Below are 24,855 nucleotides of genomic sequence, written 5' to 3'. Positions count from 1 at the left end.
CTATACTCCAGTCTGAAGCCCATTTTTGTAAGAATTTACGCCACATTCGTCAGCCGCCCGGCCGTGCCACTTCTGTCACAGCTTGCATCACTTTTTACAAAGTTGGCAGAGCTGGACTGGTATAAAAACGCTTAAAGTTACAGTTTTTTTGTTAAACCATGGGTTACACACACAAAAAAAATTGCCAGAATTTTGCCAAAAACAGATGTATCGGGGACGATATATTAATAAAGTATAAACTGTCTACGATCTGCAGATAAATATCTCCTGTGTATGGCCAACTTAAGATCGTCTTGTGTGATACTACCCAAGGAGTAGTAGTATCTAAGCCTATCATGGGTGATACGATTTGGCAACTCTTCTGAATATACAGCGCCTATTTAGAAAAATAAAATTGTAAAAACCCCTTTTCTTTTTTCAACATCCACCCGATTGCACCTTATGCAACCATTAATCCATTCTAAGTTTAGGTCAATGGTCTTCCTTACTGCCAATTTCATTATGGTTTATATTGTTTGTTTCTTAGATTATTTTGGTTCAAAACATTTTCCTTTGAATCCATTGGACACAGAGGTTTATAAGAATTCGTGAAAATGGCATAAAATGGCACTGCAGCAATAACACAGTGAAAGCATAAATCTTAACGTACTTGGAGATGTTGACAATATAAAATGGCAATATAAAATTTTATGGCTTTATTGATCGTATAAAGGATCAAAAAACAAGAGGATGTGAGTGAAATGTCACCTGGGACTGGTTGTGGGTATTGGTGTGCTTAGAAGGAAAAGGGGGACTCGTGGCAACTGGGGCTACCACTCCAACACTTTAACCCCAACTTCTCAGCACCAGCAATAATAGCTGGTTCTTTCCTATCATATAAACCAATGGAACTGAAATATAAATATTAAAAGTGCTAAAAAAAACAGGGTACACACATAATACTGCTATACTATACAAAAATAAGTGTCTCATACAGTGTCTAAATATTACTGCAATACAGTGCCAGAGTAATTCTACCATACAGTGCCTGAATAATACTGCCATAAAGTATTCAAGTATCAGTACCAACAAGAACATAAATAATACTACCATACAAATCGCAAATAAAAGTGCTGTGATGGTAAAATAGTACCACCAGACATTCACTTACAATAATTGCTTGCATGCCTACAGATAGGTGAAGGTCTGGTATTTGCGACCCCACAGATCTCTCTCAAAACTATGAACAGAACGCAGCTCAGCAGACAGGAACACACAGGCATTTAAAGTGCCTAGCAAACATGAAAAATCATATTCGGTGTTAAGTTACTATTTAATGTCATGTTGCAGTTCCGTATGATTACTGCTCTATCAAACAGTTTTTTGTTATTGTTTACAATTTTCACTCTCCAAAAAACATTTTGAGAAACATTTATTTTGTGTTGCCGAACGTGCTCAGATAATGCCTTAGGTTCCTGACTACTTCTTAGCCTACTTCATGGCCCCAACTCAGGGACCCCTATGTAAATCTAGAATCCTGTTACAGAATTTCTTTTGTTTTCTGGTCATATCACATCCAAAATATTTGAAAAATAATGATCAGAAAGTCGTATGTTACAATACAAACTGCAGCTCGCCCTTGCAAAAAAATAAGTCCTCACAGAGCTGGAAAACAATATACGAGCACTCCCAAAATACTCGGATAACACCTGATCATGCTCAGATAAGATGTTATCCACGCACGTTCGCTCATGACTATTTAGGATCCATATTTTCTTTCTTTTCTCAGCTCTGTAAGGATTTATTTCTTTTCAAGGGCGAGCTGCAGTTTATATTGTAACAAACGACTTTTTGATAATTATTTTTTAAATATTTTGGATGGGATGTGAACACAAAACAAAAGTAATTCTGGAACAGGAATCTAGATTTACATAGGGGCCCCTGAGTAGGGGCCATGAAGTAGGCTGCTGAACGGTAAAGTAAGCTGGCAGAGGGTAATCAGGAAGCTGAGGAGTTTATAAACAGGAACGGAATCGCAAAGTTGAAGGATGGTTAAAATAAGGGCCAATATCTGACAACATGAATAAATGTAGGGTTAAACTCGGACGCAAACTGTCCTTGTGATTTGCAAAACGGTGCAACAAAATTTCGAAGGTTCAAACCACTTCCTAGTGGCCGGCAGCAAGGGGCCCCACAGCCGTCGAGCTCCCGGGATGTAGGGAGTGTCCGCAACAGTCCTCTTTACGGGGGCTCGTGTTCTTCTGGCTCAGCAATCACAGCTACTGCGTAGTAGCCGCGGTGGCAGTACTCTTTGTAGTACGACACCAAGTCCCCCTCTTGTAGAGCCCGGCCGTGGCGAATAAAGGCCACATTAATATAGACCTTCTGGCCGGTAGCTAGATCGCGTATAAACCCATACCCTTTGGCAATGTTAATATACACCAGACGTCCCTTAGACCTCTTAGCTGCCATTCCAGCCTCTCCCCCTGCGTGGAGCTGGTTCCATATCTCCCGCTCCCGGGCCTTCTTCTTCCTTATAACCTCTGCGACCCAAACAGAGGGCACACTACAGGCTCGGGAGTCCGGTGGGCGGGACTCTGCCGAAGAAGGGAGCGGGGCAGAGGTGGCTAATGATGTTAGTGGCCCAGCAGCCGCTGGGGCCGGGTGGCAGATGGGAGCGGCCATGCTCTTAGGAGATTGGGCCACAGGGCCTGTCACACAGGCCGCAGTCGATTCCAGTGCCAGCATAGCAGCTGCGGCCGCAGGGTAGGCCGCACCTGAACTTTCATCCGGAGCCGGGGCAGCGGCCGCCTTTGAAGATGCGGTCGCTAGCGGCAGAGGGGATGCAACAGTGTCTTCTTCGGTCAGGCTCCGCACCGGCGCCACCATGCATGGCGCCACCGGTTGGAGTGGTCCGGGACCAGGAGTGGAGACCCTACTCAGTTCTGCGTGTATAGTAGGGCCCTCCTTGGCCGGGCTCTCGGGGACACAGGATGCCGCACGCTGCAGCCGAATGGTAGAGGCCGCTTGCGGAGCCACTGTCAGGGCCGGGGGAACTCTCACCTTCCCCGGTGCCGTGGCCTCCGTCTCCTCATCACGCGGCTCCTTCCGCAGTCTCCGCTCTTCATCCCGCCTTCCGGCGGGGCTAGCTTCCAGGCTCAGGGGCTCCGCAGGTAACTTAGGTTGTCGCTCCCGGTGGTTCCGAACAGGCTCCGCTCCTTCACTCACCATCCAGCTGCCTGCCCGTGGCCCTGAGGGGAACGTTTCCTGGCGTGACTGGACCTCCTGGCGCCACCGCCACTCCAGGCGCCCGATGCCCCGACATCCACAACGTCGCATCTCGTCTGATGAGCAGCACTCAGCTGCAGCCAAACTTTTCCTCTGTGCCACTCCCTCTGCTGGGTAGGGCATCTGCAAGCCTTTCCACCCACTTGTCAGGGTCCAGTATGTGGGAGCGTCAGTCTCCTGGTACATATTGCTGTCCCCAGGGATACGTAGGAGGGGGTCCCAGTCCATTGGGAACAACAGCAAACACCTGGAACTCCCCTCTGCGCTGAAGCAGCACCGCCATCTTGTACCAGTGCTGGTACCTCCCCGGATCTTCTGCTGGCAACGCAGATACGCCACAGCGCTCCCAAATTGTAATCCACAGGTGGGTAATTTGTAATCCACAGGTGTTTGTAATCCAAGCAGTGAAGTCCAAGTCTTTCTCCATTCTTTAGGGCAGGCCTGCCGCAGAAGATGACGTATTAGCGGCGTTGATCCTGCCGACTACGCCAAGTGTAGGGTCGGTGGGCTGAGCTGGGGGGTGGTCCCTCGATATACTGCACAGTGACGTACAGACACACGATGAGGCAAGTTTCGGGTACAACAGGTCCAAGTTTATTCTCTGGCCGTCCACCTGACGGCCTCCGGAGTACACCGCACTTCAATTCAGCTTACTTCACTTCACTTATCGGCCCCCCGTTTCCAGGGCCGCTTCCCGTACACCATACTTTACACCGGGGACGTACATTTGCGCACCGTCCCCTCTTCACTCTTCGGTGCTCCTGTCAGGTCCGTCACTGTGGCCGCCTTAGGCTAGTTTCACACTTGCTTTTTTTTGCAGCGCGTTTTTCCCGCAAAAAAACGCATTGAAAAAACGCATACAAAAGCATACAACTGCTGCGTTTTTTTCAAACATTTTTATGAGCATGCATGAAAAAAACGCAGCGTTTTTATGCGTTTGTATGCCTTTTTAGTGCGTTTTTACCGCGTTTGCGTTTTTTTCCAACATTAGGTGGCCCCTCACACTAACCCAAACCATGACTTTACTAACCCTAACCCTGACCCTAACCCTAACCCTAACCCTGACCCTAACCCTAACCCTAACCCTGACCCTTAACCAAATCATACTTAACCCTAACCCAAACCCTAAACCCTAACTAACCCTAACCCTAACCCTAACCCTGACCCTAACCCTAACCCTAACCCTGACCCTAACCCTAACCCTAACCCTAACCCTGACCCTAACCCTAACCCTAACCCTGACCCTAACCCTTAACCAAATCATACTTAACCCTAACCCAAACCCTAAACCCTAACTAACCCTAACCCTAACCCTAACCCTGACCCTAACCCTAACCCTAACCCTGACCCTAACCCTAACCCTAACCCTAACCCTGACCCTAACCCTAACCCTAACCCTGACCCTAACCCTTAACAAAACCATACTTAACCCTAACCCTGACCCTAACCCTAACCCTGACCCTAACCCTAACCCTAACCCTGACCCTAACCCTAACCCTAACCCTGACCCTAACCCTTAACCAAACCATACTTAACCCTAATCCTGACCCTAACCCTGACCCTAACCCTTAACAAAACCATACTTAACCCTAACCCTGACCCTAACCCTAACCCTGACCCTAACCCTAACCCTGACCCTAACCCTAACCCTAACCCTAACCCTGACCCTAACCCTTAACCAAACCATACTTAACCCTAATCCTGACCCTAACCCTGACCCTAACCCTTAACAAAACCATACTTAACCCTAACCCTGACCCAAACCCCAACCCTAACCCTGACCCTGACCCTAACCCTAACCCTAAACCCCCTTAACTAACCCTAACTCTAACCCAAACCCCTAAATTCCATGGTTAAAAAAAAAAAACGCATATGCAAAAAAACGCATACATGAGCATGCCAGTACGCACATATGCGCATCCATAGGCTATAATGGCCATTTTTAGCGCAAAACGTGCGCATATGTGCGCATGCGCTTTTTTGCAGGGCCAAAAAAATGCAACATGCTGCGTCTGGAAAATACAAACGCACACCCCAAAAAAACGCAGCGCATGAAAATCGCATACATGCGCTTACAAGCGCGCAGGTATGCGCACCCATGTTAAATATAGGGGAAAAAACGCATGCGCACATATGCGTTTTTTTCCAGCGCTAAAAAACGCAAATGTGAAACCAGCCTTAGGCCCGTAAACCAACAGCACTTCTACTGATCTGTCGTCTTTCTCTGTACGGTATGCTTTACCTCAGTGCCTCGTCTATACTGCAGTACTCTGGTATCAGGACCACCCCCCTGACTTTCTCTCTCCTCAGTCCCCCTGGTTCGGTTTTCCTCACAGTGCACAAACTGTCGTAGTCCTCCTGTCACTTGAGCTCCCCCTGGGGACTGCAACTTTCTGGAACCCTCCTGTCAAATTTATATAATTCCCGGTTCCCTGTAACTCCGCTCCCCATGACCAACGGTTTCCTAAGCCCTAAGCTGATGTCAAGTACTTTGCTCACACTCCTCCCTGCCATGTAATGGTCAACCCCAGGTACTGCACGTCCACTACACTTTCTCAGCTGTTTCCCCACTGTAGTAACTGACACCAGTCTAAACTGTGCAAACCTACCTTTCTCTATTCTGACAAGTCTGTCCGTCCGTCAGGTCACCTTCCCCACATAAAAACAGGCTAAGCACGGACTGAAAACACAGGACTGAACCAGAGGAAGAATAACTATAACTGGCATAGAAAAGCAGGATAAAGGAGCTTAAACAGCGCGCAACCCAGTCCAGACTAAGCAGCTAAGAGAAACTATTAGTCCTAAGTTTCCAGCCTGGTTGGTACTACAAGTCTAAAATAAACAGAGGAATGCACCGGACGGTGAAAACAGAAAAAAGAAGAGTAGGACTGACACCAATGGCACATCGGGCCACTGCACCAGGAGCCAGGCTGAGAATTACAAAAGAGCTTTTTAATTTATTGTGGGGTTACTTATGCGTCATTTGGGGTCAAGCCCAAGTGCTAGAACCATAAAGCGCCCACATAATATAGCCATACTGTGCTCAAGTATCAGTACCGTAAAGTGCCAAAATAATATCATCATAAAGGACCGATATAAGGTGGGCATATTTTCCTTTGGATATGATATACTTTTTATGAGAAGCTGATAACATTGTGCATGACAATAACCACAACAGTAAATATAATATTCATGATTAGCCTCTTTATAGCCTCAGAGTGCACACAAGAGATAAGATGAAGTGGAAGGAACTTTCACACTCTATGAAGTGGCTGATTGATCTGTTTTTCTGTTTGTCCAGAAGGTTTAGTAGCAGTATGTTCTAGACAAAGACGTAGGTAAAAGGTGGTGTTTATCCTGTTGTGAGTGCGAGTTCTGCTACAAAAATAACTACTGTCAAGTTCATCTGCATCGGAGACCTTTTTATTTTGCCATCGGCTATTGTTTTCAATGCATTCAATATTGCTACCTCATGCCGGAAAATATACACGGAAGCACCTTAAAGCTTAACCCCTTCCCGACTGGCAATTTTCTATTTTTTGCATTTTCATTTCTTCCTCCCTGTCTTACAAGAGCCATATCTATTTTAAATGTCTTGTCAATATGAGGGCTGGTTTATTTATGGGACGGGTTGTAGTTTTACATGCTACTATTTGTTTTACCCTTCAACGCAATGGAAAATGGGACAAAAAATTCTGTGTGGTGATATTGCCCCCCCCCCCCCCGAAAAAAAAATGCAAATCCACTATTACTCTTTTGGGTTTTGTTTTTACACCATTCATTGTATGATCAAAATGACCTGTCAATATAATTCTCCAAATGCGGTGATAACAAACTTGTATGCAATTTATTTTTTAATTAAGTGGTGAAAAAAATGTGAAAATAAGGAATATGTTCATTTAGATTTTTTTTATGGGGTGGAAAAGGGCTGTGGTGTTTTGAATTTGCAGTGCAAACTTCTTGGGGGCAACCAGGACAGGTTGGTTACACAGAACCACTTTCATTTCTTGAAAGGCCGTCTTTGCCTCTGCAGTCCATTTAGCCATAGCTGATTTCATCCCCTTAAGTAGCTTAGTCAGGGGTGCGGCCATAATGGCAAGGTTTGGAATGAATCTCCTGTAGTATCCCGCATTTTCCAGAAAGGCTTTCACTTGTGTCTTTGAAAGTGGTCTTGGACAGTTTTGGATTGCGTCCACTTTATTGATCTGGGGTTGGATCTCGCCTCTATTCACTACATACCCTAGATATTTGGACTCTTTTTTCCCCATGGCACTTTTTTTTGATTTATCGAAATCCCTGCCTTTCTAAGAGCACTGCCTGGACCCTTCACAGAGGTATGCCACAATGTAATTCTTATGGGGTGCAAAGATCCAGTTCATGGCTGTCTGGAAGGTGGCTGGGGCTCCCTGCAGTCCAAATGACATTCGGACATTTTGGAAGCAACTGTCAGGTGTAGAACAAGCCGTCTTCCCCTTGACTTCTTGTGACATGGGGATTTGCCAATATCCCTTTGTTATATCAAAGATGGTTATGTACCTTACCGGCCCAAGTTTCTCGATCAGTTCATTGACATGCAGCATCGGATATCTGTCATACTTCGAGACTTCCTTCAGGTTCCTATAAACTATTCGCCATCGGGTTTTGGAACCAGAACAGTCAGGCTAGACCATCCACTCTTGGATTCCTCAGTGACTCCAAGATTCAACATATGATTTACTTCCATGGAGATCAGCTCTTGTTGGGCCCTGGGAATTCGATAGGGCTTCAAGTTCACCTGCACATGGAGTTCCATCAGAACCTCGTGTACCATGACTCTTGTACACCAGGCAAATCTGAGAACAGGTACCTCTTCTGCTGCAGCAATTACTGACACTGCTATTTTTGGGCCTTCAACAGCCTCTACACTGTTGCAACTTTTTTCACATCTGCTTCTTGATCAACAAACATAGAGTTTCAACAGGCAATCATTGCCACGGCTTGATTAGTTTGATGTGGTAGACCTGGCACGGCTTACATCTTCCCGGTTGATGAAGCTTGAAGTTCACTTCACCAAGCTTTTCCACCACCTCATAAGGCCCTTGCCACTTGGCCAACACCTTACTCACCAAGTTGGGAATTAGTAAGAGGACTCGGTCCCAAGGCTGAACTGCCTCATCCTGGAAGACCAGTTGTATACTCTAGCTTGTGCTTCTTGGGCCTCAAGGAGATGTCATTTTACTATGGGCATCACTTTGCAATCCTCTCCTGCATCTGAGCGATGTCCTTGATGATGCTTTAGTAGGGCAAGACTTCGGCTTCCCAGTTTTACTTTGCTATATCAAGAAGTCACCGCGGATGTTAGCCATACAGAAGTTTGAATGGAAAGAACCCAGTAGAGGCTGTGGAACCTCTGGGATAGAGAACATCAGATATGGTAGGAGAGAGTCTAAGTCTCCACCATCTTTTTCTATGACCTTCCTAAGCATAATCTTCAACGTTTTATTGAATATTTCACAAGGCCATCCCTCTGAGGATGGTACACAGATAATTTCAGTTGTGTAATTTGCAGGGCCTTATACAGTTCCCTCATCACCTTACTCTTAAAGGGTGTTCCTTGGTCGGTCACGATCTCTCTTGGTAATCCTGTCCAGGGGAAAAATGTAGACCAACTCGTGGGCTACACTTTTTGCAGAGGATTTTCTCAGGGGAACTGCTACAGGGTACCACATAGCAAGGTCAAGGATGACCAGTATATATTTATGCCCAAGAGCAGATATAACCAGGGGACCAACCAAGTCCATAGCGATTTTTGCAATAGCACTTCAGTGATGGGTAATGGCACGAGGGGTCTGCGAAAGTGACAGGTGGGGCAATTAGCTGGCACATGGGACAGAACCTGCAATACTTTAATATTTCCCGGTGACACCCAGGCAAATAGAACCTCTATATGAGCTGTTCTCGAGTTTTGTCCACGCCCAGATGGCCAAGCAAGACATGCGAATGGGCCATTTCCAACACCCTCCATCTATAGGGTCCTGGCACCAATAACTGTTGCACTATCTCCTTCCTCACTTTTGTAACCCAGTACAATAAGTACCCACTCAGCATACAATAGGGAAACCTGGTATCAGTCCCCAGCTCTTGAACTATATCATTTATGATGATTACATTATTGAATGCCTTCCTTAGAGTTAGGTCCCTATGCTGGTTGGAACCAAAATTTTCGAAGATCATCCTTAACTCAGGAATTTCAGCCTCAGGGGACATTACCTCCTCATCCCCCATAAGGCTACCTCTCGACCAGTTCCAACCGGTCATCGGCGTTCTAGGGATCACCCTGTGCAACAACAAGTCTGTATTGGCTTTGGAAGGGAATGCACAAATTGGTCCATCGCCACTCACTCTATCATCTGCACAAGGGTAGTGGACTCTAGCTGCAATCATTTTTGGACCAGGTGCAACAGATCAAACATTTGGCAGTGAGATTTGTCACAGTGATATGCCCAGCGGTGGACACACTGCACCCTGACAGTCATTATCGGCACCAAGCGCGCCAAAATTTCAGTTTTTATTTTTACATACTCCTTGTCATCTTGTAAGGCTAGGTCAGAGTAGGCCTTCTGGGGCTTTTTAAAATGTCATCACACTCAGTCATTTTCTGCAAGGCTCCTCTTACTGCCTTCAAGATGAAAAAAATCATCAATTGATCATTTAGTCGGAACTGTCATCATGCCACGAACTGCCACTGCGAGTAGATCAAACTGCTGCTGCTGTTGATGCTGCTGTTGCATCTGTTGCATAAGCGGTGCCAGTTGTTGTTGTTGGCACTGCTGCTGTAGCTGGGCTTGTACCAGGTGTTTCACCGGGTCTTCCATGCTATCTGACATTATTTGCTGGCTTTCACTCAGGACATGCAAAACCTCTGTTGCCTTTCCCTGGGAATGCTGCCCGCACTTATATCACCAATTGTGGGATTGCTACTCACTTGGATGTGTCATGAGGCAACACAGGAAGCTTTTCCATTTAAATGTCCATGGTTTTTTTTGGCGCTTCATAAACCAGCCACAAGCAAAGGAAAAATAAACAGCCTTTCAGTGCAGGCACAACAAAGTAAGCAATTCTTGACAAAGCCTCTTTAGAACCAGTGAAAATCACACAGACTGGATAGCATCTGGTCTACCGGCTCAGTCCCAGATTTAACACTCAGGAGGACTTCTTCCAGTCCACACAACCAGACTATGTGACAAACAACAGCCTCCATTTTAAGATTGAACCACACCTAGAGGTGGGGTATGCGGGCAGCCAGACCAGCCCATCTCTTAGGCTGCCTGTAAAACCTGGCCCAGATGCACCAAACAAATCTCTTAGTGCTATGTGCACTAGAGCAATACTCCAGGGTTACAGCACAGATGATAACCACCTCTCTGATACATACCTCCCATCAACTGTGTCCTGTAGTCACCTTACAGTAAGTATATTCATGCATATAGGAGACAATATTGCAGTAGTTATATTATTGTACATAGGAGGTAGTATTATAGTAGTTATATATGTGTACATGTAAGGTTCTAGCAGGAAAGCGGGATGCAGTGACGGGACGCAGGCAGAGCAAGGGTTAACCGGCTTATTTACAGGGGAATACTGGTTGGTCTCCGGTAACTTCCACTGCCCCTAGTCCATATACCATAGTGGCTAAACAACGGTGAGGGCCACAGGCCTATACGAGCCCAGAGTGGCTCTGCAAGTATACAATGGCCAAGTAAAGTCACAAGTGTCTGGGGCCGAGACTTACTAGTGGGTCGCCCTCCCAGGGCTGTGGGGTACTCGGTACCGGGCCGGTGTCAGGGGAATGTGTCACAGCAGCGGTGACCCGGTCCGTGGCCCTGGGCGCCCAATTAATGGGGGAATGTAGTTAATGGAATGGAATAGTTCGTGACGCCACCTGTGGTGCTCGGCAAGGGAGGTGTTAAGCCGACGCTGCATGCAGATCCGCTGGGACTGATGGTAGGGTGCAGCAAGAATGTAAAAGCTCCCCACAGGTGAAGCTATAGTCCCAGGGCAGGGTAGAGGTGGTTGGCACGGGGATGTAGCAGTGCCGTAAGGGTAGGAAGCAGACAAGACACAGCGGGGTGCAATTTCTGTACCTTTACTTGGTAACTGCAGTCCAGGGTCCTGATTACAGATGGTTACGGAGCAGGCTAGCCTGGAAGCAACTCAGGGATTCTCTCAGCAGATGGGCTGTGCAGTCTTCTTCCCTAGCACTTATTTGAATGAAGTACTCCAAGTACAGAGTTACACTGAAGTTCCTCCTGTCAGATGTTCCCAAGAACCTTACTTGCACGGCAGACAGCTGTAGCCTCTCTTGGGGACTCCTCTCTCTCTGAGTCCTGGCTCTCTATCCAAGCTGCTGTTGTGCCCTCAAGTCTTAGATGGGAGTAGGGCATTTACAGCCTCCTACTCCTCTGGTATCTGTTGCAGGACCGTTAGTATCCGTACAACCGTGGAGACCAGGCTCCAGTTCATGCGCTCTCAAGCTGAGGGAGCTCTCCTTCCTAGCTCAACCTCCAGCTTCTCTCTACATGTCTGCACACTTCACCCTCAGCAGACTAACTGACCACTCCTTCCTCTTGGCCCTCAGAGGGCACCCCTCCCCTTAATCCTGGTTCAGAGTTCCCCCTGCTGGCCTGGAGTGAAACTGTGTTGCATGTATGGATTGACTGCGAGAGAGACCCATCATTGCCTCCAAGCCTGGCATTACCCTCCCCTGTAGGAAGGCAAAGCCACTGTGGCGACCATACTCCTGGTGGTGTCACATTCCCCCTAGTGCAAGTCAGCACTCCTGGGCTGAACAAAAGAAAACATGAATAACATATAAACAGTTACAATAATAACAATTGCACAAGATTTAATGAAATGCAAATGAGTGGGCACCATCCAACTATACCTAAACAGTATACTAATGCAGGGATCACCACATGCAAGTAAATTGGATCAATAAACAAAAGAAGAAAACAGACTATGCATATGTGTGGGATCACCACGCATGAAACAATTATAAGAAAATATAAATTTTTATTTATTGCACAAAAGCAGCAAAAAAAACACCACACGTTAAAAACAATTAAAAACAGTCTAATCAGCATGTACCCCGCTGGCTACAGAATATAATGGCACTTAATATAAATCAATCAAGCTATTAATAAAGCTCCATATGATACAGACAATGCAGTGGGAGCAATAAAAAGATACAATCAAAAATGACTGGACAAGTTATTATACCTCTGTAGTAATATAATATGCTAAATGCATAACAAACAGCAAAGAAAAACAATCGATAATCCCTAGTAAGAGCCCTGCAGTGTTTGGTAAATGCCTGATGGAAAGAGGTAGGGAAAAGCCTGGGTAGCAAGTAGAGCTCCTCATGGAGTGAAATCACTTATTCAAAAAGAGCTACTGAAGCTCAAAAATGAAAAAGCTAAACACTCACCTTGAGAAAGACACCTTCGGTGTCGGAACGCGTGGGTTACTGTATCCCACTGTGGCTGCTGGCTCTTTATACAGACGTTGGGGTGACTTTGACTGGACTCTTTGACTGTTCTGCTTCTGGGTGATGTATTGCACTCCAGTTTGGGGTGTGGAATTACCGCACCTCTTTAGCTTTTTCATTTTTGAGCTTCAGTAGCTCTTTTTGAATAAGTGATTTCACTCCATGAGGAGCTCTACTTGCTACCCAGGCTTTTCCCTACCTCTTTAATAGCTTGATTGATTTATATTAAGTGCCATCATATTCTTCAGCCAGCGGGGTACATGCTGATTAGACTGTTTTTAATTGTTTTTAACGTGTGGTGTTTGTTTTGCTGCTTTTGTGCAATAAATAAAAATTTATATTTTCTTATAATTGTTTCATGCGTGGTGATCCCACACATATGCATAGTCTGTTTTCTTCTTTTGTTTATTAATTGCACAAGATTTAAAAATGAAAAAGTTACAAAAGCCAAGTGCTTCAAAAATGGTCCTATGATGGCAAGTCCAAGCATCAGTGTCCATGGTCCATTCCTGGGCAAATGGTGAAAGTTTTTGACCACACACAAGTCCTGTGGTTCAGTGTCCATAAAACAAATTCCAAAGGAAACTCTTACAGGTTACCTGTAGGCACAAAGCTTGAAAAACTGTTACATATTTACACACACAATTTCAACATTTACATTTATTTTGCTACATGCGATATCTAAGGGGTGGTATTCCTTGTGTACTGCGGGTAGACCTGCGTAATTCTGGTGTAGTTGGTAATGTACTGGATACACTACTGGGGGTTCTATGTAACACAGGGATACTAGACTGACTGTGACCTCTTAGACTCACCAAGGGCACAACAGGTTCACCACTGGCAGGGCGAGGGTTCTCTGGCTCCACTGCTGGTGTGGCATCTGCTACCCGATTTTCCTGATTCTCTTGAGTCACATCTTCCTGTGCTACCAATTGGGGAAACAGCAACACTGGCACCACTATAGCATCGTTTACTTTAATCCAATTCACAGGGAATTCCCCAAGCACGGTGCTGACCTTCTCTTCTTCCACTATGGGTTGGATGTTGTCTGGTTCTTCTTTTCTTTCTTTTAACTGGTCAGGGCATAACTTCAAATGATCTCTCGATACCGCTGCCGAGGTCTCTCCTCCATCTTTACTCACAAGGCATACCTTAGTATTATCAAAGTTCGAGGGCAGAATGGTAAAAGGTTCACCTTCCCACTGATCATCCAATTTGTGCAATCTCCTCTTTCTTTTCAAGACTTGCTCTCCCGGCGACAAAGGAATGGCAGGTGCATTCTGATTGTAAAGCTTCTCCTGCTTTTGTCTTGCCTGGGCCAAACTCCTCTCCACATATTCTTGAACTCTTATGTACTGTTGCTGCCTCTCCGTGTCCCAATCAGCATCTGGTGACGCTACTTCAGGTGTCAGGACTCCTATGTCTAAGTCAATAGGCAGCTTACCAGGTCTTGCTCTCATTAAATAGGCCGGGGTACAGTTGGTAGATTTCACAGGAATATGGTTGTAGAGGTCTACCAGATCGGGCAACTTCTCTGGCCACAGATTCCTCTCCTCCAAGGGCAAAGTCTTCAGGAGGTCCATCACTACCTGGTTCATCTTCTCGCACATGTCATTGGTCTGTGGGTGATACGGCATTGTCCGGATCTTCTTACACCCATACAGGTTACAGAATTCTTGGAACACTTCTGTCTCGAAAGCTGGACCTCGATCCGTAAGCACTCTTTCAGGATACCCATGTGGTCTACAGAAGTGCTGTTGGAATGCTCTGGCTGCTGTCCTAGCTGTCTGATCTTTGACAGGCACAACTACCAGGAATCTTGAGTAGTGGTCCACAATGGTAAGAGCATAGATGTAGCCCGACCGGCTTGGAACCAGCTTCCCATGGTCCAGGGCTACCAACTCAAGGGGCTGATTGGTGATGATTGGTTGTAGAGGAGCTCTCTGGCTGTCCCGATCCTTTCTGCGCAGGTTACATTGTCCACACTCCCGGCACCACCTCTCAATGGCTTTCCTCATACCAGCCCAGTAAAACCTCTCTCAGAGCAATACTTCCAACTTCTTCCATCCGAAGTATCCAGCTCCATTGTGGTATGCTTCCAGGACCATTGATGCCTCTCTCTTTGGGACTATCACCTGCCAGACCAGCTCATGAGTACGGGCATTGATACTCCTCCGACACAACTTCCCTTCATAAATGAACAGCCGGCCTCTCTCCTTCCACAACTGTTAAGTTTCTTCAGAAGCATCCGACTCTGGACGTGAGTCAGCTCGTGTCAGCAGCTCCTTCACCAGGCGGACTGCAGGGTCACTATCTTGCATTTCTTCCCAATCATGATGGGGCAATGGATTCAGGGTGACCTCCTTCAAGCCAGACCGTCAGTTTCTCACTCCTTGACCACGCTGGGCCGCAAGTGGCTGGTGGAAGGGAGGTACCTCTATTTCCTCAAGAGCCTCAGGGTCTTCTCCTGCATCTGGTAGGTTAGGCATTCTGGACAGCGCATCAGCATTGGCATTCTTGTGCCCTGCCCGGTACTTGATAGTAAACTCATAGTTAAATAGCCGAGCCATCCATCGCTGTTCCAGTGCACCCAGTTTTGCAGTGTCCAAATGCGTCAACGGATTGTTGTCCGTGAAGATAGTGAACTTGGCGAAGGCTAGGTAATGTTTGAACCTGTCGGTGACAGCCCAGACTATGGCAAGGAACTCCAGCTTGAAAGAACTGTAGTTGTCAGGGTTCCTTTCAGTGGGGCGCAGCTTCCTGCTGGCATAGGAGATTACTTTTACTTTCCCATTCTGTACCTGCGACAGTACTGCTCCTAGTCCCATGTTGCTGGCATCTGTGTACAGCACAAAGGGTTTGTCATAATCTGGGTAGGCCAGAACTTCGTCTCCTGTGAGAGCCATCTTCAATCTGGTGAAGGACCTTTCCAACTCTTCAGTCCATTCACAGGTGGAATTTTTCTGTTTGGTCTTCTTGGACTGGCCCACCAGAAGGTTTTGCATGGGGTGGTTATTTCGGTAAAGCCCTTGATGAATCTTCGGAAGTAGCCTACCAGTCCAAGGAATTGGCGTACTTCATGAAGGTTGCTGGGCTTCGGCCAGTCCCGGATGACTGTGACCTTATCAGGTTCTGGTGCCACACCTTCTGCACTGACCACATGACCGAGGTACTGCCCCTTGGGCTTCAGGAGGTGGCACTTGGAGGGCTTCACCTTCAGGCCAAAATTGGACAAAGCTTCAAACACTTCAGCCAGGTGCTCCAGATGATCTTCATAGGTTTTGGAGAAAACAATGACATCATCCAGGTGCATCAGGACCGTCTCAAAGTTCATGTGTCCCAGGCAGCACTCCATCAGCCGTTGAAATGTTCCTGGAGCAGTGCAGAGCCCAAATGGCATATAATTGAACTCACAGAGACCCATTGGAGTGGTAAATGCTGTTTTCTCCTTGTCTGCCTCTGCCACGGGAACCTGCCAATACCCTCTAGTGAGATCCAAGGTGGAAAAGTAATTAGCAGTTTTAAGTGCAGCCAATGATTCCTCAATTCTAGGTAATGGGTAGGCATCTTTATGTGTAATGCTGTTAATTTTCCTGTAATCAACACACATTCTCATGGTACCATCCGTTTTCTTTACAAACACTATTGGAGCTGCCCAGGGGCTACAACTGTCTCTGATGACCCCTGCCTCCTTCATCTCCCTCAGCATACTCTTAGCACATTGGTATTGTGTTGGGGGTATAGGTCTGTACCTCTCCTTTATGGGTGGATAGTCTCCCGTGGGGATATGATGTTGAACCCCTTTTGCCTGCCCAAAATCTAGTGGGTGTTTGCTGAATACCCGCTCATACTCTTGTGTCACTCTGTAAACCCCATTTTTCTGGTATGAAGGTGTAGAGTCAGTTCCCACCTGCAGTTGCTAACACCACTCATCTGGCTGCTTCACAGAGCCATTGTCCTCCACCTGATCGGATGAGACCAAGGGTTCTGCTGCCTGCAAAGAGTTGTTATTAACGGTGAGCAGCTTAGCAACTGTGGCGTACCGAGGTATTGTGGCTTCCCTTTTCCGACAATTCAAAAGACGTACAGGTACTCTCCCTTTTCGTTCATCAACCACCCATCTGGCTGTCAGGACAGTGGGCCTGCTCTCGGAGTATACTGGTTCTACCAACGCCTGGTAATCCCTCCCTCTAAGACCTATAGCTGCCCGACCCCAAACCAACATTTCACATCTGGGGGGTATTGCAATGGGAAAAGCATCACTCACTCTGACACTGCCAATCTCTCCGCCAGAGAGTTCTACCTGTTGCCTTTGCATCAGGGCTCAGATCTCCTTCTGCAGGACTCGTTCCCCGGAACCAGCAGTCTCAGCCACCTGTTGCAACAAGACAATAACCTCGGGCAGACAGTTTTCAATTACAGTTGTACCAAGAGTCATCATGGGATTACATTCACGTCGATCAATATCAACAACTATTAAACCTTGAGACTTTAGCTCTACCCGCCCCACTTTAACAGTAATTTCTTTACATCCTATCTGCGGTAAAGACTGACCATTACTAGCAACTACTGTCAGTTCATCAGTTGGGCCACGGGTAAGCTCTGAATCAGCCCAATATCTCTTGTACAGAATGTACGGCATAGTGGTCACCTGGGAGCCAGTGTCCAGCAAAGCGTTCATGGGGATGCCGTCAATCACCACAGGAAGGATTGGTCTCCCTCCCACATACTTGGCACTCCAGTTCCTTGGGCCTGGGGATCCTATTCCTGGGGGTTGGCCCTCTGCCCCAGGGGTTGCTCGTTTAAAGGACAATATCTTGCAAGATGACCGGCCTTGTAGCAGCGACGACAGATGGCACGTCCGTACTGGTCATAGCGATCGTTGTTCCTCCCTCGAAGTGGCGGGGCTCTCCTCCTCCGGAACCATGGGACATCCTCTGGACTGGAAGCAAGCTGGATCTTTTCTTTGGAGGACACCAGTAGGGACTACACGGTTTTAGTAAGTGCAGACATTCCTTTGGTCAACTCCTGGACCTGAAGACGCAGCTCCTCAGTTGGATCTTTATCCAGAGTTTGTGAATCAGCCTCCACAGGGATGGAAGGAAAAGATGTTGCTTCCTGATGGTAGGTGATCGCTGGGCGCCTAGGGGATGCTGGACGGCTGTCAGTGGACTTCGTCAGTACCCGAATAGCCCTGTCCTTAAAATCAGCAAATTCCAGATCAGGGTTTTGCAGGGTTATGATACGCATCTGTCCTCTGTGGGTACTGGATAGGAGTCCTTCAATGAACTGCTCCTTTAACAGTTTATCTTCCTCCTTCACACTGTCAGGATCAACTTGCTTAACTGCTCGCAGCGCCTCCTGCAGGTTGAGAGCATAATTCCTGATACTGTCCTGCGCCTTCTGTTTACAGCCAAAGAACCTCATCTTGATTTCAGCTGCATTGCGGGTGTCAAAGGTGCTCCTCAGCTTGGCCAGGATCTTTGCAACAGTCTCTTTATCAGTGTCCTGCCAGGCTTTCACCTCTCTCTGTGCTGCACCCGTTAGCTTTCCAATCAGGATATTCACTAAGTTCTGGCTTTCAGACAGAGGATATACTTTAAACAAACTGCACAGTCTCTCTTTAAATTCACTCAGGGTATGTGACTCACCCGAGTACTGCGGTAGCCAGGCCACTCCCGGTATATAGGGCATAGACAGCGGCATTATGGAGACCGCTGTGGCAGGCGCTCCTCCTGGCGGTGCTGCGGGGTAGGCACCTGCACCTGCCGCCACATCGCCGTTTGGCACGGACATCTTCTCCACCCCTAGTTAACGTTAGCCAGGGCCGGGGGTTATGGGAGCTCACCGGCGGCCGCTTCACAGGCCCGACGCTCCGGGCTGTAGGCCTCAGCTCCTCCTCCTCTCGCACGCTGTCCTCTCTTCCCGCGCGGCACTTCGCTTCTTCGCGCTCTGCGGCAGGCTCCGCCCACGAAGGCCTGCCTTTCTTCTCGTGCGCGCCAAGCAGCGCGGTAATGGCGGCTATTGGCACCAATTATACACGCAGTCTTTTTGCACAAACACAGTCTATGGCACTCAGGACCTGGGGGGTACCGGGCTCCGTGATCCTGTTCGTGACGCCAAATTGGGTCGCCCTCCCAGGGCTGTGGGGTACTCGGTACTGGGCCGGTGTCAGGGGAATGTGTCACAGCAGTGGTGACCCGGTCCGTGGCCCTGGGCGCCCAAGTAATGGGGGAATGTGATATAGTTTATGTGAACAGTTCGTGACGCCACCTGTGGTGTTTGGCAAGTAAGATGTTAAGCCAACGCTGCATGCAGATCCACTGGGACTGATGAGATGGTGCAGCAAAGATGGTGTAGCTCCCCACAGGTGGAGCTGTAGTCCCAGGGCAGTGTGGATGTAAGATTAGAGGAGAGGCACAAGCGGTGAGGGGATTGGTACCCAGGTGTAGCGGTGCTGAAGATGTTAGTGCGCAAATGAATGGAGGACACCAGGGCTTGCAGTTTCAATGCTTTACTCACAGTTCGTGGTACACACTGGTGCCCGCTTCCGTGCCGTGTCCTCCGGGGCAGAGACTCAGCCAACCTCCCGGGCAAGTCAGGGCTCTCCTCTCGAACACTCCGCCAACATGTACCTTTCCTGAATGACTCCGCCAATGCGCCTTTTAGTGTGAAGCTCTCCAGCACCGTGGTACTCTGGAGTTCCTCCTGTCAGATGATGATTTTCCATAAGCCGGCAATTGATTTAGCGGCTATTCTGCTATGTAGAACTCTATGAAATATAAATATATATATATGTGTCTCAATTATATATATATATGTATTCTGTGTGTCTATATTCTTTCGTTTGTGTTTTAACCTGTCATTGGGCTCCATTATATGTCCATTTTGCAAGCCAGCGAGAAAATCTCGGCATACGGATGCAATACGGATGTCATACGGATGTTTACATGCGCAAAAATGCAGCCATGCCTTGACAACGGATGACATATGGATCATAGAATCATAGAATCGCAGAGTTGGAAGGGACCTCCTGGGCCATCTGGTCCAACCCCCTGCTCAAAGCAGGATTCGCTAAATCATCCCAGTCAGATGTCTGTCCAGCCTCTGTTTGAAGTCATCCATTGAAGGAGAACTCACCACTTCTCGTGGCAGCTTGTTCCATTCATTGATCACTCTAACTGTCAAAAAGTTTTTTCTAATACCTAATCTGTGTCTCCTCCCATTCAGTTTCATCCCATTGCTTCTAGTCTTTCCTTGTGCAAATGAGAATAAAGTTGATCCTTCTACAATGTGACAGCCCTTTAGATATTTGTAGACAGCTATTAAGTCTCCTCTCAGTCTTCTCTTTTGCAAACTAAACATTCCCAAATCCTGCAACCTTTCCTCATAAGACAGGGTTTGCAGACCAGTCACCATTCTGGTCGCTCTTTTCTGAACTTGCTCCAGTTTGTTGATGTCTTTTTTAAAATGTGGTGCCCAAAACTGGACACAATATTCCAGATGAGGTCTGACCAAAGAGGAGTAGAGGGAAATAATGACTTCACATGATCTAGACTGTTTGCTTCTGTTAATACATCCTAGAATTGCATTTGCCTTTTTTGCTGCTGCATCACACTGTTGACTCATATTCAGTCTGTGATCTATTAGTATACCCAAGTCTTTTCACATGTGCTGTTGCTTAGCCCTATTCCTCCCATTCTGTATATGCTTTTTTCATTTTTATTGCCCAGATGTAGTACTTTGCATTTTTCCCTGTTAAAAACCATTCTGTTAGTTGCTGCCCACTTCTCCAGTTTATTTATATCTTTTTGAATCCTCTCTCTCTCTTCTCTAGTATTAGCTATCCCTCCTAGCTTTGTGTCATCAGCAAATGTAATCAGTTTACCCTCAATTCCTTCATTTAAATCGTTGATAAAGATGTTGAACAATACAGGGCCCAGGACAGAGCCCTGTGGTACCCCACTTGAGACATTCTTCCAGCTGGATGTGCAGCCATTTACGACCACTCTTTGGGTCCGATCACTAAGCCAGTTATGAATCCACCTAACAGTTGCCTTGTCCATTCCATCCTTAGTCATTTTTTCAATAAGGATTGTATGAGATACTTTGTCAAATGCTTTGCTGAAGTCAAGATATACTATATCTACAGCATTTCCTTGATCCACCCAATCAGTGATTCCATCATAGAAGGAAATTAAGTTAGTCTGACATGACTTATTAGTTACAAACCCATGCTGACTATGTTTAATCACTTCATTCTTATCCAGGTACTGTTCAGGGAACATTTCTGCGTATTTCGACCGTAAAATATGGTTCGTATTTTTATACGTTGTGTCTGACTCCAGGCTTAGAATGAAAATCGCATATGAGTGAAGTGTCCATGTGATAACTGCTGGAACCAGCAAGCAAAGCTGAATTCTGACTGTGATTATATTACACACTTCTAGGATTAGCATGCTACAAGGATTAATTTTATAATTAAATGGCTTGCACATGTCTGAGATGAAAGTCTGCAGCCACTCAAGGTGCATACACTGAACACTTGTGGGATTATTCTATGACGTGGCAAGAGTGGATGGTCACGTGAGTGCAAGTATGTGATTTGCACATTTTCTGCCACATTCTAACTAGATGTGTCCGGCCTCTCTAAATCATTTTCACTGAATGAGGGCACGCATGTCTAGTCGGTATGTGGCCATATGTATGTAAATCACATACTTAAAGTTTTGTGACCTCCTGTTCCTGCTCTCACCGCCGGCATTTGTAGCGAGAAAAAAGTCAAAACGCTAGAATTACATTTTTTTGGTCGCCGCGATGTTGCATTACAATGAAATAACGAGCTATCAAAATATTGTATCTGCACAAAAATGGTATCATTAAAAATTTCAGCTTGGTGCACAGAAAATAAGCCCTCACCCAACCCAAGATCATGAAAAATGGAGACTCTACAGGTATCAGAAAATGGCGCAATTTTTTTTTAATAAAGTTTTTAAAAAAATTTTCACCGCTTAGATAAAAAAGAACCTAGACATTTTTGGTGTCTACCAACTTGTAATAACCTGGAAAATCATAATGGCAGGTCATTACACTGCTGTGACAACATTTTATCTTGATTAGCCAGAAGTCTATTTTCAGCAAACCAGGAGGAATAGAGTATTATCTATAGGTTGACTTTTGAATTTCTATGTTTCTTTCTGATTGGTCAAGGAAACAGACTTTTGTTCATGTAATATTGACTTGTAAGTTGATAATTTGTTGTAACATATTGTGCTCTTATCCAGGATGACTAGCGATACAGGGTCATGGAACAATCATGTTTGCTGATATGTTGATTACACATTGTCCAGGCCAGCCAGATTGTTGACTTGCAATAACGAGGGGTAAAAACTATTCAAATAGATTAAATAATGAAATTATGCGAGTTGGTCTTATCACCATTCTTCCCTTTACCAGTGAATGCTAGATTGAGGACAGGTGTTAACTATATAAAGAGGTTGTCATGGCCTGTATGTGAATTCTGGTTTAGTGCTGCAAGGGTTAATACTTTTGGCCTCTCTAGTTTTGGGAGGGCTTTAAATAGCCTCATTTGGGCTCTGTCCGTTGTCAGTGATACTTTTGACATCGGCTTAGTTCCTGACCCCTGTGTATCTGTAGATACTGTCAGCCTGTGCATGCTTGCTCGTGTATGACCTGGTCTGTTCCTGTTTCTGATATTGCTGCCCGACTCTTTACTTGCTTTGCCTCTCTGTTATGACCTTTGCCTGTCCCTGACCTTCCGTTCCATTGCCCCTGCCTGTACCGCACTGCTGTCTTAGGTTTCCAGACTCTGCTTTGTGAATGACTATGTCCCTGTCTTGCCCTCCTGTACCGTGACATCACCTGGCTTAGACCCGCACCTGCCCGACTACTCTCTGGGCATCTCTAGCCCAAGCGCCGGTCTCCAGAGCGCTGGGGTTTGTCTCCGCCCCCAGACACTCCCCCAGCAGTCACGTGCTTTAGATCCTGTTTGCCTGAAGCATGCATCTCCACCGCTGCCGCCCTGCTCCAAAAGGTATCTTTGAGTATAGTTTGTTCTACTCAGGACACGCGCACTGGCTCAGTGAGCAAGTGCAGTGCGGTGTTCCTGACAGAGGTGATATGCCTCTGCACTATGAGACAGAAATTCAGCCAAGACATCCAAATATCCAAAACAACCAAAGACTCTCTACAGGACAGCAGCAAAGACATCATGGCTCCATCATGAGAGACACAGATTTGTCATTCTACAGGATGCCAGATTAGGGGACCACGGCTAGAAGGATACAGATCTGCTCCATTGACCATCGCGAATCCATGGATATGTTTGGGGTAGTCAGGATTTGAACAAACACTAATAAGAAAAAATCCAAAAAAATCATTTGAAAGGTAACTCACCAAACCCTGACTGATGCACTGGCAGGATGCAGCAGAGCCCCATTGATAAAGGTTGGGGCAGCACAGGTGCATTCCACTGATAAGGACAGCCAGTAACCAATTGTGGTCCGGCTGCCCAGTGGAAATGCACACAGATGAGGCTTGCATAAGGCATAAGTCACACTGATAAATGTGATGCAAAAGTGTCTGAGCAGCCTATTGATCACGCCCATAGTATTAGCAGGCGGGCTGCTCTGCACTATATATACATGCACCACACAAAGAACCAAGCCAACATAAAGGGTTCTAGCTGCATCCTGCTGAAAAGTGCAAAAAGATAAATAGATATGGGGTATTGGTTACTATTTTGGCCAAAGCAGATAAGCTCACAACCCAACGTCAAGGGTCCCCAGATATTGTGAGTCCCTAACACTAAATATAAACAAACACTAATAAGAAAAAATCCAAAAAAATCATTTGAAAGGTAACTCACCAAACCCTGACTGATGCACTGGCAGGATGCAGCAGAGCCCCATTGATAAAGGTTGGGGCAGCACAGGTGCATTCCACTGATAAGGACAGCCAGTAACCAATTGTGGTCTGGCTGCCCAGTGGAAAAAATGCACACAGATAAGGCTTGCATAAGGCATAAGTCACACTGATACTGGTGCATGTATATATAGTGCAGAGCAGCCCGCCTGCTAATACTATGGGCGTGATCAATAGGCTGCTCAGACACTTTTGCATCACATTTATCAGTGTGACTTATGCCTTATGCAAGCCTTATCTGTGTGCATTTTTTCCACTGGGCAGCCAGACCACAATTGGTTACTGGCTGTCCTTATCAGTGGGTTGCACCTGTGCTGCCCCAACCTTTATCAATGGGGCTCTGCTGCATCCTGCCAGTGCATCAGTCAGGGTTTGGTGAGTTACCTTTCAAATGATTTTTTAGTCAGGATTTGGACCCACCGGTTGCCTGAGCACCTTGGATACGTTTGTGGGGGACAGGAATGGCAATCGCCGGTTGCCTGGTTTCATGCGGCTAGTGCTATGACCGCATACAGGTGTGACAGCCGATTAATGCAGGCACGATTTATCTATAACAGTGCACACACTGACATGGGTTGATTGGTGTGTCACGGTGAGTGAGCTGTCTTAATGGCTGTAATGGAGACCATATTAAATGCAGTGTGTTAATGCCAAACCCCTTTTGGGCTAATTATTTGATCCTTTCAATATCTATCTTGGCACAGCAGGAAGTGTATGATTTTGAAGTGGAGACAGGGAGAGACTTGTGCCTGTGTCAGGAAGACAGAACAATAAGGGTGTCTGAGCATGGAGAGACTGTTAAACGAATTAGCAGCTTTAAGGGAGAAGAAAGTGCTCAGTTACCTCAGGATCCGCTAGCAGGACCGTGTGAGAAGGAAAGAGTCACAGAGCACAGCAGAGGTAGTTTGCCCCAAGCACCTGTAACCTGGAGAGAGAAATCAACTCTGTGGTACCAGTGACCCTCAGCATTGAAAGTGAGATGATACTTTGCCGGACCCGTAAGAAGACGGAACCATTAACCTGAAGGAGGTGTGCAACACAGCAAACTCGACTCCACTACAGTAGGGTTGTCATACTATGTGTATGGGGGTTACTGTGGGGAAATTCACTTGAAGGGT

This window comes from Dendrobates tinctorius, unplaced genomic scaffold (genome assembly GCF_039654945.1).
Source record: "Dendrobates tinctorius isolate UK_male_01 unplaced genomic scaffold, ASM3965494v1 ptg000065l, whole genome shotgun sequence".
Lineage (NCBI taxonomy): Eukaryota > Metazoa > Chordata > Amphibia > Anura > Dendrobatidae > Dendrobates > Dendrobates tinctorius.
This window is presented reverse-complemented; position numbering follows the sequence as displayed.